General features: G+C 44.9%; 1 protein-coding gene and 1 long non-coding RNA gene across 3 annotated transcripts in view; one reads left to right on the top strand and one right to left on the bottom strand.

Annotated features, from left to right (window-relative positions):
- LOC106861813 (uncharacterized) overlaps positions 1-19,462 on the bottom strand; it is a 132,213-nt gene that overhangs the window by 99,238 nt on the left and 13,513 nt on the right. The gene's annotated exons all lie outside the window — the stretch shown is intronic.
- On the top strand, positions 350-8,473 carry LOC148221355 (uncharacterized). The gene is made up of 3 exons (XR_015808148.1): positions 350-1,692; positions 4,495-4,733; positions 5,327-8,473. It is a non-coding gene; the product is annotated as an uncharacterized LOC148221355 (long non-coding RNA).

The following is a 19,462-nucleotide window of genomic DNA, read 5'->3' as shown; positions in this document are numbered from 1 at the left end:
TTTTTTTCCCCCCCAAATAAAACCAACTTGCAAACAGCCTCCCTGGCCTTTTTAAAACCCGCTTTTCAATTGCTTTAAAACATAAAATAGAGATGGATGGATGGATGGATGAATGGATGGACATCTAGAGAAATGCTTTCAGTCATGCTTCCTCCCCCCCCCCACACACCTTTAAAATTGAAAAGCATCAGTATCCAAATAGCAACAGGAAATTTTTACCTTGTGGCTAAATAGCTCACTGTTCACTTTGCAGCTGCCTCTATTTTTTGCTGGGCAAAAAAAAAAAACCAAAAAAACCAACAACAAAAAAACACCAAAAAAAAAAAAAAAAAAAAAAAACAAACCAACACCAATACAAAAGTCTTTCCTAAGAAAACCAAGCTTTTGACATAAGGGCAGCGCCAAACGCAAACCTACAAAGAAATTTCTTTTTCCCCCCGTCCCGTCGTTATAATTCCTAATTTTGTGGGATGTATTGCTGGGGCTGTTTATCATAACAGTGTGCAATAAAAAGGACGACTAACTCTTGCAATTTTCTCCCTACTCCTCCCCTTGACAGGGGCCACTGATAGGGAAAGAGGCTCGGAAAAGCAGAGCAGTGAAAGGCTAAGAAACAATAGGCAACCATGGCTTTGACAATGCAGCCCTGAACCCTTTTTGCTCCCGCTGTGACACTTGCATTCAAGAGCAAGGGCGGCTGCCATCATAAGAATGGACAATGGCATGAGGAATACAAGGGAGAGGGGGGGGGGGGGGATTTAAAAAAAAAAAAAAAAAAAAAAAAAAAGGAAATCAGATGAATTCAGAGCTAAGATGGCAGAGCTCTCACCTTTTCCGCTTTTTTCGAGTAATCTGGATGGAGACGTCCCGCAGAGAAGAGATAAAAAGGGTTGTGCTGAACTGTTGGATGGTTCTGAAGACTTCTGCATTTGCAAACGCATTTTAGAACTATTTGTAGGGGTATATATGCTGCATGCCATCTCTCTGTCTCTGTCTCTCTCTCTCTCCCTGTGTCTCTCTCTCTTCTGTTTTATGTCCTGCTATCTCCATCACACACCTCTAATAGTATGAAGACTTTCTGCCCGTGTAAGTAAGTGAGAGTGTGTGTGTTCCTTAATGTTTGAATCAAGACACACGTCTGCATGCATTTCTAATCTGAGGAGCCTATAGCAGTTACTACAACTATCAATTAGTCAGCAATAGCTCGAGATCCCCATGTGTCTGGGTGAACAAAGGTGAGAAACACATGCAAATAATCCTCCAGCACCTGGGTCACGTACAGTAACTTAGCCAGCAACAAATAATTGCATCTGTTTCTGCCTTTTTTTCCTTGCTCCTCACTCGTTGGGATGCAAAGTTCCAGGTTATTAATGTGGAAGAGCAGCACAATTAGGCATGGCACTGTATATTTGCAGCCCAACGACACAATAAAAGGGAATTAAGCTGAGCAGGGATGGGAATAAACGGGGGGAACTTAAAAGGGTTTAAAGTAAAAGATGCTCTGAGCTCTAGCAGTGCTTCCATTTGTTTTTGGGTTTTTGGTTTTTTTTTTGGAGGAATTGTTCCTGAGTTAAAGGATGAGAACGATGTAAGATGTATTTGGTCGTTTCGTATCTGATAGATAAGAAACTGATTATTGCAGAGGAGACAAGAGTGGATGCCTAATTTCCTGAAGTTAAGTCCATAAAGAGGGTAAGCTAAATCTGTTCCTATTTTTTATTAATTAAGCGACTGTTACTTCTAAGATCATTTTAAGGGTGTTTTTTCAGATGTTTTAGACTTAAGCCAAACAATTAAGAAGAAAGATACGGTACCTTTTACTCTCTCCTTCTTCTTAACCTCACACAAAATGAGCCTCACCTTTAAAAACTGTCAGAGTCAAAACGGACTAAAAAAAAAAAAAAAACAAACCAAAAAACACTAAAAAAAAGAGAATTTTTTAAAAAAGAAAGCCCTGAACAAAATCAAAAGCAATAAAATGAAAAAAGCTCCGAAATCCAGCACCACCCTGACTCCACCACAAGAAAAGACAGAGCTAGGCTGCGATCCAGAGAGCATTTCAGAGGTGACAACACAGGCTGGGGACAATGTTATTTACACAGATCTGATCAGAGCGGCCACGGGCTCCAAACTCTAATTGAATATCAGAAATTATCCAGCCCGCATTTCGGACTGCGGGGAACTCCGAAAATGAAGCGGTTTCACCGAGTTTGGGGTTGAGAATAAGCTGCTTTTTTTTTTTTTTTTTTTTCTTTTTTCCCCCCCACCCTCCTGTAGAATTTGCTCAAAGTCCTGCAAGGCTGCACAAACCCTCTCGTTATCTCCCTTTCTCCTGATCTCAGCTTCCGTGGGAGGCTAATTAGTGACACCAAAGGCAAAATATCCTCGCTGCTTTTGGGCTCGGAGGAACTGAGTTTATTTAGCTTGAAACAGCATAAAGAAAAAGGAAAAAAAAAAAAAAAAGAAATTAAATCATCTTCAATTTCAAATAACTAATGAAAGCATCCCCTCCCCAGCTCCCTCACCTTTTAGGAACAGCCAGTGGCTGGAAGGTTGGAGCTGCTAAAGATGCTCAAGATTAAAGGAGAGCTGCAGGAACAGCCTGGCTTTACCCCGAGAAACCCTTGGTGGGAGCATCCCAGAGCTGAGCCTGAAAATAAAGCAAGAAGGGGCTGGAAAAACCCAGCTGCTCGGTGGGTGCTGTGCTCTGACCCGCCAGGCAGCTCCATTCCCAAACTTGGGAATTGCAGGAAGAACTGGAGAGCACCTGCAGTGTCCAGGCTCTGCATCCCTGGCAGGACCAGCCTCCCAAAAAAATACAAAACAAACAAAAAAAAAATACTCTACAAAAATAATCTCAACCCTCTCGCCGAACAATGAGACCTTCAAAATTCCACGTTCGGGAGGGTATTCCATGCAGATAGGCAGGGGGAGGGGGCGGGGGATGAGGACAACATTTCCCATCAATGCCGTTTATTCCTTAGTCTGGGGGGGGAAAAAAAAAAAAAAAAAAAAGGATCTTTCCCCACTTTAATGGGAATTACTCGTCTCGTTCATCCGGCCGCTCTCGCTGCCTGCAAAAGTCCAGCTCAGGTGGGAAGGGGCATTTGTTTAGGGGGTCAGGCAGAGAGTGATCACTCCATGCCTTTCTGGGGGTGAAAAGTGGTTAAATAATAGTAAAAAATGGTCATTTCTGTGGTGATCTGCCTGCTAAAACACTTGGGCACGCAGATCCGGGGGTGGCAAAGGAGCTGAGCAGGGAAGGAGGTTAAAACAGAGAGCTGCCTATCCCCAACACTATTTTCCATCCAATTCTTCCAGCTTTTAGCTTTCTCAGCATAGCCCATTGCCATAAAATAAGCCAGCTTTCTTTAAGAATAAAAAAAGCCCCACACAGATGAATAGACAGCACTAATCAGATGTAATGTAATCGAATACTCTTCTTCATCTAATCTGCCTGCTCTGTGTAATCTCGCTATTCTCCCAGCTCCAGCATTTGTAACAGGCATGACATTGATTCCCATCTCGGATAATGTTATTTCAGTGTTTTATTCTTAAATGAGCCCACAAGTTGGGTGGCTGCTTGGCATTCCAAACTCTTCATCAACTTTGCACAGCGATCTGGGGGTGTAAAGAGGAGCGGGGCTGCTCCTCTCTGCTGCTTTTGAATGGTTGCATCTCCCAACCCTCAAAAGCCTGGCATGAATTTTTATACAGACAAAAGAACTCACAGAATTCAACCACGGAGCTACTACCCGGGATCAAGAGCAAAAAAAAAAAAAAAATAATTAAAAAAAAATATATATATATGAACCAAAATCCCACCAAACTCATTTGATAAGATCTGCCTGCAGCCAGCAGCTGGGAAAAGCTGAAATCTTTGCACACAGAGCTGGTGGGGTGTTTTTTTCTTCATGTTTTCGAAAATGCAGAATGATTTCCTTAAATAAACATTTCGGCAGCGTCCACCTAGGTTTTCCCCAAAGAGAAAGGAAAGCCTGGTGTAATTTTCCAGGACGAGCAGGATTCCCAGCTAATCGGACAAATCGTTCTGCTGGGGAAATGACAGCAGTGGGGAGAACAAACAAACCCTCTCAGACAAACAAATATATTTGAATGTAATAAAAATGTTGACAACCGTTATGTGATTAAAGCAATTGTTTTATTCATTTAAGGCCTCACCATCGGAATAATTTAAAATTAAGTGAGAAGCATCAGCCCCTTGGGTTTTGCAGAAGATATTTAATTTGGAGGAATAGTTGTGGGGTTGTCTTTTTTTTTTTTTTTAAACATAGCTATTTTCAACGTTGCAAGATAAAGCTCTCTCTCTTTTTTTTTTTTTCTAATTTTATTTTAAGAATAGACCCCATTTAGGATTTCACATTGTAAATCTCCCTATGTCTGAATGCTGTTACAAGGTTTGACAATGAAAGAATAATTCATGTCAGACAAAAAGAGCCCTTCAATCAGCTTCATGCAGCTTTTCTCCTGCAGGGCTATGCCAAAACGAATGTGGAATCCTGAACTGAACCATCCATCACATTTCCCGAGTCTTTCAATTAATGACACTGCAATCAGATCGATGGCGTGTAATAAGAAAAGAGCTTTGCATTTCTATACCTATTAATTCGCTGAGTAACTCCAGTGGTAAAACGTGACCAGAAAGGGAAGAGAAAAGAAAATTTCATCCTGCTGGCGAGATTTTGGGGGATGTTGAAGCCACGCTGGACAAGGTTTGGTGTCACCCCAAGCCCTGCTCAGAGCAGAAATCACACAGGGTTTGTTTCTTTACTGTGTAAAAGCTGCACAGTCTCTCTTGCAGACAGGTATTTTCTGCTGCTGAGTGTTTTCTAGGGAAGAGGAGCCTGCTTTTCTTGCAGGCTGGTCAAGGGTGTCCCAGGGCAGGATGTGCAGTTTTGCAGGGCAAAGGCTTTAATTGGCCACCAAATTCCCAGATCCCAACACGCGCCGAGGATGGAGCCGCCTCACAGCGCGACTGAACCTCCAACAAAACCAGCTGGGGAGGGGGTGAGGACACACAGGACACACACACAGACACCAAAAAAAACCCCTCACCCAGCAGCCCTGGGATGAAATTAGGGTGACCTCACGTCGGTGAACTGGCATAAGGTATTTTGGATCGATGACAAAAAATTATCGAGGCTTTGCAGAACGGAGCTGCCAAGCACATTTCAATTCCCTTCCTGCAGGCGTTGGGGGGATTTGTTTGGAGAAGCAGAGAGCTACAGGCGAGGGAAAAGTGCAGCTCACCAGAACACAGGCGTGATTAAAAGGAGTTAATTTGCAAATTTTTTCCTCTTAAAAGGTAGATTTTGTGCCTTACAAAATACCGTCTCTGAAAACTGAGCTCAAACCAAGGGGCTTCGCCACCGTGGAAGGAAGGAGTGATTTGGAGGGGACAAGAGTGGATCACAAGGGTGGTGAGAGACAAATCTTGGCTCCAGACAGATCCCCTTGTGTCGTCCTGGACAGGAAACTGGAGGTGAGGTGTCCCCACCAACCCCAACCCTTTCTCTGGGTGGGATAATTCTTCAGCCTCCAGCACTGACATGAATTTCAGCAGCTTTGGCTTCACCTCAAAGGAAAAGGAGCTGCAGCTGGGATAGGAGATGGACCTGGGTCAAAACCTACAGAAAGACCTTCTTTTGGGAGCAATAGACTTTCAGGGAGGTTGTGTACTTTGGAAATGTTCAGAAAAAAAGGAAAAAAAAAACTTTATGAGAGAAAACAAGGCATAGAACAACAGGAAACAAGGGAGGTTTTCAAGGTTCACGTCCCCAAATATCAAAGATTGCCCTTAAAGGATCGTTTTTGGCTTTGCCTCTTGACATCTTTTACAATCAGATTTCAGCAATTTCAAATTTCAGCAGCCTCTCCAAAAAAAAAAAAATAATAAAAGGAAAGAAAAGAAAAGGAAAGAAAAGAAGAAAGCTTTGTGAATGCTGCATCTGAATGTGCCCATCCGTGCCACACACAGGGAGGCAGACACAGGCTGAGCACCCAGGATGGGAACTGAAAACTCCAGGGCAACAGAATGGGACAGTGCCCATGAGCTGACTTGCAAAATAACTGCAACTCAAGCACAGTCTGAGGTGCCCAGACAAAGAACAATAAATAAATAAATCATGTCAAAGCAGAGACAATCCCTCTGCAATAAAACAGGAGAGCTGAATGCAGGCTAAAGAAATCTGAAAAAATGAAATCTGAAAAAATGAAATCTGGGATGAGGAGGGGCGAGGCTGAAAGGGACTTTGAATGGGAAGGTGAATGCAAAATATTTATTTCATTTACATCACCACATCTTATCCTCTCTCTGTAGGGGACACAACTGTAGGTGTGTCAGGATCCTCCAGTGTTTTGGAGGAGCAGGTTTTGGACCTCAGTGACCTCCAAGGAACAACCACACCACCTCTCCTGAGGCACAGAAAAACCACCCAAAGTGTTTTTAGCGTGGCAGCAGCTCCACACAGGGAGGTGTCTTTCATGCCAAGCCTTGGGGGGCTGGTCCTGCTCATCCATGCCTGGAGATGCCCAGCTCTGAGCAGAGCCCTGCCCACTGCAAGGCACACTTTGTGCTCCATGGCTCAATAAAGGTCAGGTATCCCGTTGTGGGGAGCAGCCCAGGCAGAGGGAGAAAAGGGTGCTGCTGCCTCCAGCCATGATTTCAGCCCTGGCTGCCTTCCAGGAGCTCACAGAGCTTCACAAGGCATGGGCAGCCTTGCTTGCATCTGCTTCCCTCTGCTGTAGCTGCACACACACTTGCACATTGCTATTTTCTATTTTTTTTTTCCTTTTAAAATAGGTTTGGATAAGCTTTCAGGAGGCTTTCTCAAGCTCCTTCTCCTCCTCTCTCTCATAGGAGCTTGGGGAGTGATCACTGCAAATGAATTTGATGAAGAAAAAGCTTCTCTAACTGCGTGCCTTGTTCAGGGCTGGGGCAAAGGCAGCATCTGGGCTCGTGGTGAAGCATCTGTCTGCAAAAACAGAGCCAGGTGCCTCCTTGTTTCTGGACAGACAAGCAAAAAAATCCCACCTGGACTGCCCAAAGCCACGGCCAAACCCCAGCCTTGGGAGCCAGCCCTTTGTGCTGTGCATTTCTGGGAATTCAGCTGCCAAGGTGCAATCCTATCAGTCATTATTGCTTTCTTCCCACTAAAAAGACACTTTCTCCATGCTCCTGGTGCTCCTGGCCATGATTGATACAACAATTACAGGTCAGCATTAAAGTAATCAATGCAACAAGGGTGCTGCTCCTCAGCCAGCACCTGTAAAATGTCCTTATCTGGGAATCCAACCTCAGCTTTCTTCAGATCCAGAGTGCTGCAATCATCCCTTTCCATCCAAATAAAACTATTTCAATACCTGCCTTTTAGAAATAATTATCTGACAGCACAATATTATTGAGAGGTAGATGAGAAAATGGGAGGAAAACCTGAAGGTGGGTGAGATCACAGAATTGAAGGATGGGTTGGGTTGAAAGGGACCTTCAGTATCATCCAGGTGCTGAAATATTTGGAGGATGTGCATGGAATCACAAGGCTGGAAGAGGTTAGACATGGTTCTTAAATAAAAGGAGGGATGTATATTAGGACAATTCTGTATTTTTTGGCACCTCAGTGAGACAGAGGACCCTTTAAAAAGGACAAAGTGCTGCCACTGGAATGACAACGGGTTGGGGACTCAAAGCCCAGCGTGGGGTAGGGGTGATCCCAACTTCCCATTCCTCACCATGCCATGAAATAAAAAAATCCAGGGATTTTTTGCTCTGGGCTGTCTCCACAGCCTGCCCTCACCCTCTGATAAAACAATGGAATCACATCCACAAATATTGGCAGCTCCCAGGTTTGTTTTTCCCAGGGGTCTGAAGGGGCTGTGCCTGCCAGAGCTCAGATCTCTGGGGGCAAATTCTGCTCTCAGTTGATTCCAAAATGCAGCTCCCAGCCTGGAACAGCCTGGGACAAGCTCAGCTCCTCGGGCCCATCTGAAATGGGATAAAGGCACACTGGGGAGAGGGAGAGGCACAGAAAGGAGTTCATTAATTACCCCCCTCTCTCCATCTCCCTGCTGGCATCTCTACTCAGAGCCACAGGGTTTGGGTTGGATGATAATCCAGTGGATTTATTTCTCCTTCTGGAGGTGTGGAAAACTGAACCACAGCAGGATTCCCAATGAAATTTGGAGCCAGGACCCTACACAGCCCTCAGAGTCCACCAGCAGCAATTAGCTCCTGTTCCCTCATCAGCACTGTGCCCTCAGCCATTTAATCAACAAAAATACTTTAGTGCTGCCGACTTGGTTTTTAAAAGAATATTTTCGCATTTTTTCTTTCAAGAATTGTGCCTAGAGATGCTATAAAGATTTTTCAGAATGATGGGCTCTACTTCAAAACACACAAAAATCCCCAGTCAACCTCTGGGTCTTCATCTGCATCTTCTAACCACTAAATTTTAAAATTCTGGGCATTACACGTTTAGAGCTGACGCTGTACTAATGATTTTTTGATGCAAAATTATTGATGGAGTCCCCTTACACAAGTGGAAACGCTTCCAATAAACTCATTTCTAAATTAATCTAATTTCTAGATCATTCCATCTCTGGCCTTGCCCCCTTCTCTTCACTGGTTAAAGAGATCCTGACTGACCAGCAGCATTCCTAATTTTTAGATATTTCCATCTGGACCTCTCCAAGTTTGCAGCCCTTGGATGAGGAACATCAGGATTTCCTACAGGGCTGTGACAGCCAAAAATTGATAAAAGTTTTGAATTTCCTCTGACATTTTTATTGAAAACAATGAATTTCCAAAGCCTTGCCCAATATTTTAACTGTCCCACACAACTTTGTGCCATTCAGAGTGATCAGTTTTGTGCATTCCTTGAATTTCCCAGAGTGGTTATGGACAGTGTTATTTGTGCTAGCTAAGCAAATATCTCATTAATTCAAGGGCCTAATGATTTCCTTCTGTTTGTTACCTTGGTTCTCACCCTCTTATTGTTCTTCTCCCTCTCCTACACTTTTAAACACAACACACAAATAGATTTGCTTTTGGCAGATACGGTGATAACTCTCAGAAAAAGAAGCTTAATCTTAAATAATGCCAGGATACAGGAATAAAACCAATCTATTCACATTCCTGTGGGCTAGAAAATAAATTTTATTCACTCCAAAAGTGAGAAATGGCATAATTGGGCCCTATCAGATGCTTATCAGATTGATGCCAGTGGTTAGTGAGCCTTAGCTGCAAACACAGACATATCAGTGCTCTCTTTCAAAGGAAGTCACCTCTCCTCCAAGGGTACATTAGTCACAGGGAAACTGTTGAACCTGGAGAAATAAAACTTTCCTGGTGGTCACAGCAGTCGCCTGGTGGAAGAGTTTATTACCCTGACATTAGGCTGTAAAATTACCATTATTATTGAACTCCAAAGTGAGCACTGCCTTTCAGCACTGCATTACAACAGGCTGAGTGTGCCCTGAGTGGGATTCAGAGGCAGAAGATGAGGAATTTCAACTCTCTGGGCTCACTGAGGATGTGCAGGAGCTTCAATACCTGTGTAGGAGGGGGATCAAGATTTTTGGTTGCCTGTCAAAATATTCCCAGATCAACCCTATTTAAAGTTTTTTATCAAAACCTTATATTTAGCAAAAATAAAATAATATCCTCTGAACGGTTCTTGTAATCTAAAAGCACAGAATAGAGGATCCAGAGGGTCTGAACCCCTGTGTTCACCTTGAACCCTTCCACAGGGAGCAGAGCCACCTGCTCTGGGCAATGGGATGCACCTCCCTTGTGTCCTGGACACTCCAGGTATTTATCCAGCACCACTGGGCTATTTCCCAAGTTTTTCAAACCAGTTTCTTTCAGGAACTCACCTTTAGAAAGAGGTTTGGGAAGAAGCAGCATTACCACATCATAACTCTCATTACCTATAGGCTTGCTAAAAAAAACCAAAAAAAACAAAAAAACAAAAACCTGGAGAAGCCCATGAGAGGGAAATTTAGCAGTGAGTCCCTTTGTCTCATTAAGGTGCCTAGAAAATCCAGAATTGTCCTAATATGTGTCCCTCCCTTTATTTAAAAACTTAAACCATGTCCAGCCTTATAATTCCATGCACATCCTCCAAATATTTTAGCACCTGGATGATACTGAAGGTCCCTTTCAACCCAACCCAACTCATCCTTTGATTCTGTGATCTCACCCACCTTCAGCTTCTCCTCTCATTTTCCCACCCACCTTTCAATGACCCTCAGCAGTGAGGGTTTAACTCATTTTTCCCATTTCCCCCATGGGAAATCTGGCCCCATGAATGCAGCAGAACTGTAAAAACAGCCATCCACAATCCGTGATCAGAGGCTGAGGTTTCTAAACCGTATTGAGGTTGCAAAAACAAATTGACATCAACATATGGGGGAAGTCTGAAGTTGCAGCAAACATTCGCAAATGTGAGAAACTTTGGCATGCAAGAGTCCCCATTAAATTCAAATACACAATGCACAAGATTAAAGTTATTCAGAGACATTAATGTTTGCAAGATCAGACCCCTGAGATGTCTCTGTGTAGTAACAGTTACTTTAGGTTTAATCTGTTATTGCATTAATATCTATAAAGAGCATATATAAATACAAATCAGATGGCAGCTGCAGTCTCACTGAAGAAAAAGATTGAAGGGCCTGGGGGGAACTAAAATTTCCACGATGGGAATTTCCAGTGCCGCGTGTTTTGGGGATTCTCATCCTTCTCAAACTGCAACTATTTTGGTTTTTTTTTAAACACAATGCACACACACACACACACAGATATGTGAGAACACAAAAGGCAAAGGAAATAATGAGGGAAAGGAGAAAAGGACAATAAAAATTGTTTTCAAGTGGACAGATTGCCCTTGCACAGGAGCAAGTGATGGTCTTAAGCATGGCAACCCCCCTCAGATTTCTGTGAAAAGCCTGATGTGCTCTACTTAACACTTAAGAAAATTCACTGGGGAATAATGACCTCTAATTTATTTTGGCTACAGTCATGTTCGTCTGTGCTTCTGTTAATCTTGCTCTGAAGATTTCAGGGGACTTTTGAACTGGAGCCTGGCTCATTCTCCAGAGCCTGGTAGTTAATCTGCTCGGATATTCCCCAAATAACCATCTGCTCCACCTTGGATTTGTTTTACTCCCCGACTATCTCAGCTCTTGGTCCGTCCTGCTGGCTTATTCAGCACTCTTTAAATTTCTCCTCTGGCCTTATGTCTGGTTGCTTATGTTTTGGACAGACAATAGAGGTGATACAGGCCATTATTCATGAGAAGCTTCAAGTGTAACGTGAGAAACATCTCATCTCCTGACCCCTGTTAGCATAAGAATTGCTGATAAAATTCTGGACTGAAAGAGAAGAATCTTCTGGGAAAAATATCGGCAAAAGTTTCACTTGAGATGGGTTTTGTAAGAATAATCCAGATTAATTCTCTGCCTAAGGACCAGCTCTAACTCCTGGTGCAGTCACCAGGACTCTGGAGAGACACTGTGGCAGAGACCTTAGGGGCCCGTGGAATTTTAAAGAGAAGAATATTCTTTACCACTCCCACAGCCTGTGCTCATGCATTTTATATTTTTAATACAAGGATCACAAAGTGATTTCCACACTCCAGTGAATTTAGTCTCCAAACACTCCCAGAGAGGTTGTAAATATTGATTCCACATCTGGATCACCTGAATTTAAGACTGGAGAGATCTCTTTGGATCGTGTATCATCAAGTCACTGAGTTTTAACCAGTTTCTACTTATTTTAGTGAAGTTACATCTGAAAGAGGTTGGGGCGAAGCAGTGGGAAAATCACAATATCTATTAAAGATCATCACTGAGGCTACACCTGATAATGGGAAGCGAATTTTGGCTTGAACCCAAAATTTCTTCTTTTTCCTTGTATCAACCCCAAGCGGACTCACAAGCAAAGTATTGATGATTTGTGGGATATTTGTGGGATTTATTTCCCATCAAATTTGGCAGCAGTGGGGTTGATTTAGCAGGAGCAGAGCCCCGAGTCTGCTAAGCACAAACTAAGCCAGTACCCCTTTAAGGGAAAATGTTAAATAAATGGCAAACAAACCAATTAATACCCTTGGATGGATTAATGGAAACAAAAACCTCCAAATATCCCAAACCCAAATCGAAACCTGCTGAGGAATGTTTATGGATGCTCCAAGTGCTAATGGCATGCAGAGCCTTATCCTTCAAATATCACAGGTCAATGGAACAGGAATATGTGCATTTCCAAATGCTCCTTGCTTGGCTGATCCATCAATATGATAACTAATACATACTTAAACTCCTCGATGGACTCCCTGAAATTAAAACAACCAGAGAGAACAGAAAAAGCTTAAATAACCATTACCAATGGATTTCAGATAAAAGTCAAGAAATAATTCCACAAAGATCACCCAACACAATCAAATGGAACAGCTTTGGAGATGGGTGAGGGAAGTGGGAAATGGAACCAATTCCATTTCGTATGCAGAGGCAGTTCAGCAAAAACGCTGCCCAGATTAAAAGCTTGACAAAGTTGAGCCAAACTGCTCTCCTCACTAATTGATGAGGAAAAAAAAAACCCATCAGTAAATGAACAATATTCTTCTTCCAACAGTGACAGAGCAGATGTTTGCTCAGAGACAGGATTTGGGGACAGGCTGCCCCTTTCCTCTCCTTGTTTTGGGAAATCCACACTGGCTGCTCAGGTTTTATGTTGAGCATGGGCTGGGATGTCCCTGTGGTCACTCGGGGCCACTTGTCCTGGCTGTGTCCCCTCCCTGTGCACCCTCGTTAGTGGGTGAGGTGCAAAAAAGGGCTCTGTGCAAACCCTGCTCAGCTGGAACTAAAACATGCCTGTGTTATCAGCATAAATCCAAAACACAGCCCCGTGCTGGCTCCTATGAGGAAAATTAACTCTATTGCAGCCAAAACTTGAATTTTAGCATCACACAAAGGTTTCAGTTGAAATTAGGGCACCTCAACACTACAGACACACTCCCCTCTCACTCCACAATCCAGGTCTTCAAGGAAAATATCAAATATTGCTCCATTCACCACAAAAACAGGGAACTGAGGAGCCCTGGGAGAACAAACTCAGCTGTGAGTCCAAGGCAGAGCATTTCCAAAACAAAGCAACGTGGGGTCAGGGTTAATGCTGAGCTGACACAAATTTGAGAGGAAAATGCTCCTCTCTGGGCATCTCTTCCTGCAAATCCTGGTTTGGGGCTGTCCCTCGGGCTCTCCTCTCTCCTGGGTGGAACCCTGCAGCTCTTTCAGTTCCCTCATATTTGCAGCTATGTCATTCCTGGCTGACCCTTCCCAAACCTCAGATGTTTTGCTCTCAGAGCTGCAGGAGCATTATCTGTACTTATCAAGAGACCAGCCCAGAGCTGGGTCACTCTTTAGGCTTTCAGGGTCTCCAGCAACTTTTTGAGAAGTTGGGGAAAGCAGAAGGAGAGACAGGAGCCATTTCCCCCCGAATTTCAGACTTTGTTTTCCTTTCCTCCCCATGTGCAGCCAGAAAAATAACATCACATCAATTTCTGGTTGTGGAGCAATTCCTTGGGGAACAGGACAGTGGGCAAACCATGTCCAAAATTGTCCAAATCTCCACTTCCTGCTCTCCTCTCCCCTCCACACCCAGAGTATTTTCTAAAAAGAGGATAAAAAAAAAGAAGTCTGTGGATTGTGAAGCTTGTCTGCTTTAAAAAAAAAAATAAAAAATCAGACAGACCAAATCAGCTGAGCCCAAATTAAACTCCAGGAGATGGTCAGAGGAACCCAACCCCCACATCTACACTAAACCTTGGCATCTCCAAATTTCATTTGGGGTTCTCTGACCTCCTTTAGCCTCTTCTTCCACACAAAATTGGACTCCTATATGGGTGTTGCATTTGGGGTTTTGGGGAGCTCTTGTTGGTTTCTTTGAAAGGGCTGGAGGGACATAAATTAGTCCTAAAGATCTTGGATTTTCCAAGAAGAAATCTTTCAGGAACAAATGAAGGAAACAGGCTCCCAGGGCCCCTCATAAATTCTGGCAAGGAGAGGCCTGTGCTTCCATGGAGGACATTTCAGAACATTTCCTGAGGCATTTCTGAATGCTGTGAGTTTACAGGCAGAGATGATGTCTGCAAAAGGCCTGGCCAACAAAGGTGGGAGAACAATGAAGCAAAAAAAACCAAATGAAAACCATTTTTTTCCCATCATTTAACTAAAGGAAACTGGGCCTGATTCCCTTGGTTTGACACCAGTAGGGCACCACTGAGTGCCCAGGAGTTAATCCTGATTTACTGCAGCACATCCCAGCACAGGAGCCACTCTGAGCTCCCTCACACAGGGAATCCAGCACAACGCTCCCACATCTGCAGCAAACTCAGATTTTCCTAATCACCCACCTCCTCTCCATGCATTCTGTTGACCATGAAGGCAATCACATGAATTTGTAAATCTGAGATGGGAGAGCAGCGTGAGCCTCCATGGTTGGGTTTCTATGGAAACAATTCCCCCGGCATCCTCAGTCCACATTCCGTATTCCTGTCTGGCTGCCTCCTTCTCACACTCAAAATCCCTGCTCTCCAAACACTCACCTCAGCAGGGAGATGTTTGCTGATCCCTCCTGCTCAACCCACTGAGCTGGGCTGCACTGGGATGTGCAGGGATGGGGCAGTCACTGCTCCCCGCTCCTGTTCCATTGGGATGAGCAGGAATGGGGCAGTCACTGCTCCCTGCTCCTGTTCCATTGGGATGAGCAGGGATGGGGCAGTCACTGTTCCCTGCTCCTGTTCCATTGGGATGAGCAGGAATGGGGCAGTCACTGCTCCCTGCTCCTGTTCCATTGGGATGAGCAGGAATGGGGCAGTCACTGCTCCCTGCTCCTGTTCCATTGGGATGAGCAGGGATGGGGCAGTCACTGCTCCCTGCTCCTGTTCCATTGGGATGAGCAGGAATGGGGCAGTCACTGTTCCCTGCTCCTGTTCCATTGGGATGAGCAGGGATGGGGCAGTCACTGCTCCCTGCTCCTGTTCCATTGGGATGAGCAGGAATGGGGCAGTCACTGTTCCCCACTCCTGTTCCATTGGGATGAGCAGGAATGGGGCAGTCACTGCTCCCCACTCCTGTTCCATTGGGATGAGCAGGGATGGGGCAGTCACTGCTCCCTGCTCCTGACCCAGAGGAATCAGGATGGAAGCAATGGCAACACAATCTCCACAGACCCTTTAGCATTTTGCTGTTTTGGTGCAACTGCCAAGCCTCAAAATTAGTCCTAATCATGGAGGTTTGGCCCCTTTCACCCCTCACGACTTACAAAGTGAAATGATATTTGTAGCAACTTCCACGCAGAGGCTGCCACCTTTCCATCTCCTCCTTCTGCTCCCTGGCAGCTTCACCCATCCCATAAAAGCAATTACTTATGGGAAAGGTGGCAGCTTCTCAACTCCCTGTGCAGCCAAGCCCCAGCCCTGGGATGGAATCACTCCCTGCCCAGCTGGAGCAGGGAGCAGGCGAGGCAGCCAGGAATTAACCTCTCGCTTCAAATTTGGCCACGATGCTTCAATTAACACTCCATCCTCAGGACAAGTCCCACTTCCCAAGCACCAGGGCCTCCATCACTTCCCTTCTGAGACTTTCACAGTCCAACGGGCTTCACACTTCATTTTCCTCAGAGCCAGCCCTCGTTTTTAATTGCTCAGCCCTGCCATAACTCAATCCCTGCGGACCACGGGGAACAATCCGTGCCTTGTGCCTGCAGAGCAGCCACCACCCTGATCCCCTGAGCAAGGACAGACCCTGGGGCACCTGGGGATACACACCTGAGCTGCTGTGCCTGCCCCAGCCAGCTCCACTCCGTACCTGGGGCACTTAGGCTGCTCCTCTGGGCAAATGCCACGCACATCCCAGGCTGGGTTACACCTGCAGCCCCTCACAACTCCCCCTGCCAACATCCCACATTTTCTGGGACTGCTTCAGACTCTTCTCTGCTGGTTCAAATGCTGCCCGTGTTTCTGCAAGAGTAACAGAAATGCCCTCTCTGCCCATGATTTGCCAATTTTCAGCTGAGGAATTAAACATTTGAAGCCTGCTGGCTCTTGGCAGCATTTTGCAGAGGTGCTATAGAAGGAAGATGTCCAAAAATCTTCCACGTTGAACCACTCTGCCTTTTGGATACACCAGGAATTACCTTGCAGGAGTTAAAGCACCAGTTACCTCCCTAAACTACCACTTGTACCCCTGCTGTGCCAGTTTTAAAAGAGTGCAAGGGCCACATTTTTAGCCAGTGTAATTTGGCCCAGATCCCCCAGCTCCATTGTTTGCACTGGCACTGGGGTAAGTTACACCAGATGAGGATATTGCTCGGAAAAAGATTTTCCTTTAAAACAAACACACAAACAAAACCATGTTCAGACAAGACCAGGGGTTTTGAAGCCGCATTCCTGTCTCCAGAAACTTCCAATGACTCGCAGTAGTCTCTGCTTCACCAAGCCACAAATTTGTAACGCTTTAATCTTTCCATGTAAGTCAGTTCCTCTCCTCCCTTAATTGTTTTTGTTGCTCTTCTCTGAATTCCGTCCAATTTACCACACAGTGCAGACTCCATTACATCCGAAAGGCCAGAAGGATGGTGTACAGAAGCTCATTTTCCAATTCTATGACCTCAATTCTTGGGAGGATTTCAGAGCCCAGACACCAGGCTATAAATGAAGAATGTGCGCCCGTATAGCTGGGTAATTTAAATGCATTTTCTGTGAATAAATCTACTCGGTACTTTCTTGATCTGTACAATCTTCTGCCATAGGGGCCTAACATAAAAATACTTCAAAGGCTCCAACAAATTCCCTCAAGATGTGATCTTCAGCATTTCAAAAGCTGAAAGACATAGACAAGGTTTAAAGTGATCATGATATATTTTCAAGGTAACCCTCTTCAGCAACTCCTGTTCACCCATTTCTTGCAAGCGAAATTCTATCACCTCTCTCTATATAGATCTTTTTCACTTATTGACTCGCTTATGAGCAAGGCAAAGATGAAGTGAATTTGACTTTTGGTTAGGGTTTATTAGAGCTCATTATCTTTAAATGAAGCACAGCAACGCTTCCTTCCTTCAAATACCTCCTAGACAGGGCCAAGTGGAAATCCTGCAGCCACAGACCCCTCACCACTTCCCTTGCCTCTTGCAGCACTAAGAAAGTTTAGATTTGGATTCAAGTTTCAGCCTCCATCTCCCTCCCCTTTTCAAGCTGAAACACGACCCTGCACGGTAACACTCCAGTGAAAGATTATTTTTATGTCACACCTCAGTCCCATCTCTGATATTAATTATACACTTCCAGCCTGAAGTCAGAAAGAGATTTTAAAACCGGTGCTCTGGGCTGAAACCAGCATTGCTCCTGCCTGCCTTCCAAGCAGTTCCATGACAACCTCCCCGAGACTGCGGCATATTTAATGAGAATGCAGATGATCAATTGCAGCCCGCCTTGCACGGTTAACTCAATCAACAAACTACTAATGACTCCAGCATGTTACAGCTTTTTTGGCTAATGAGAACCGCATTGACCAGATTTTTTTTTCCCCCCCTTTCTCCCAGGATCAAACGCCAATATGGAACGAGTTCTGCCACAACTGTAACTTTAGCCTGCAGCACAACGCTGCCCGGCCAGGGGACAAAGCCTGAGTGTCATTAGGGAGCAAAAAGAGCCCAGAGCCCTGGGCCAGCCCTGCCCAAGGATGTGTCTGGCTGCTGAAACCAAACTCCTGAGAAACGCAGAGCTCCCACCTTGGTGCTTTTCGAGGCAGAAAAGCCTTTTGTTCCTGCACCATCCCACTCCTCCTCCCTGCTTTCTGCTGCAGGGTAATTTGTAGCAGGTGAGAAGTAAATACCTTCTGCTTCCTCTCTCTTTCACTTTTGTTGCTGCAATTTACCTCCATTTTTTTTTTCCTCCTCCAAACAGAAGTCAATTGACCTCGTGAAAGAATTCAGGGATATATAGAGATCATAGAGTTAAAAAGCAGGAGTCTTACACCTCTTCATCACCAACAGGGACTGTTTTCCACATGGGAATCCACCAGCTGACCATGCTCTAAGTGAGGAGTATTTATTGCAGAGCTTGAGATGGGAAACAGTTCCTGGGGTGTTTTCCTGCCTGTTACCAACCATTGTTAAACAAAGATTTGCTCCCATGGAAAGAATTCCAGTGACTCCAGTCACCTTTGGACCAACACTTTGTTTCTTTACCAAACAACCTTCATTTTCTGATGTACAAAACGACCAACTCCTGAAGCAGATTTCCCAGCCTGTACCCTGGAGAAAACACAATGCTCCAGCCTGACCAATTCCTCTCCATCAAGAGCAGACCTTGCTTTCATTTTTGGCTACCCCATCGTTTTGCTGGGTGACCTCCTTTCCCCAGCCCTCCACTCTCCTTTGTCAGACAGGGATAACACAGAAGGTTTGGTCCTCTAGGAAATAAAACTGCTGCAGGAAAACCCAAACCAGGCATTGTTTTGCTTCTCATCATGGTCTGCCATCCTTGACTGCCACAAAACCAAGCAAAAAGTGGAGAGAAGGAGCAATTAGGGCTTGGGAATCAACTGGAAAGCATCAATCCAGATTTTTTTTTTTTTTTTCCAGTCTAGGCTCATTTGCTGGGATCTGCACTCTGAAGAGGAGTCATGGAGGATGCACAGAGTCCATCACTGGGGACTCTGCTCCTTCCTCTTTGAGAGGTGCTCCTGTGCAGCTCCCTCCACTTTTACAGGATGAAATATGAAATATCAGCCAAGTGATGGTGGGGGCCCACTCCTGACTTCACTGCTCCCTCCACCATGTCCTGGGGCCAGGAATTCAGGCCCTGAACAACTTCCCTGGGCTGGGAACTCCTGGCCAGGGCTGCCCTGCTGCTCTCTGCAGTGGGAAATGTCCCATCCCTGCCAGGCTCTGCTCTGCCCACAGCTCCAGGAGCTTTCTCCTGAATCCTTGGGGTTCAGCCTTGCCAGCTCCACCTGAGCTCCTCACACACCCATGGGAGCAGCTCCCTCCTCCCTCTGACTTCACCCTACTATGCCAAATCCCTTTTTTCCCCTTTTCCTACCCCAATTTCCAAATCTCCCGTATCAGCATCCTCTCCCAAGATCCACAGGTCTCTCTGCTACAGTGACCTATCCTGATAAAGGAATTTTTATTCATGTTTCATTCTGAAGGGCCTAATTACTAACAGTTCACCACCCTCTTCTCACACAAATTCAGAATTCCAGAGATTTGTGAGCTAGAGCTCCACACACACAAATGTTTCCAGAGCATGCTGAGAGTCCTACACAAACACTGATCATGTTTATCTCCTCCAAACGCTAAGATTTTACACAGAAAAACTCAGAATTAGGCAGAAAGGGTGAGATTTAAGCCCACTCTTGTCCACTGCAAGCAGATAACAGAAAA

Source organism: Sturnus vulgaris, chromosome 23, assembly GCF_052056855.1.
Source record: "Sturnus vulgaris isolate bStuVul1 chromosome 23, bStuVul1.hap1, whole genome shotgun sequence".
Lineage (NCBI taxonomy): Eukaryota > Metazoa > Chordata > Aves > Passeriformes > Sturnidae > Sturnus > Sturnus vulgaris.
Note: the sequence above shows the minus strand (reverse complement) of the source record. Positions and strands in the feature narration are given on the sequence as shown.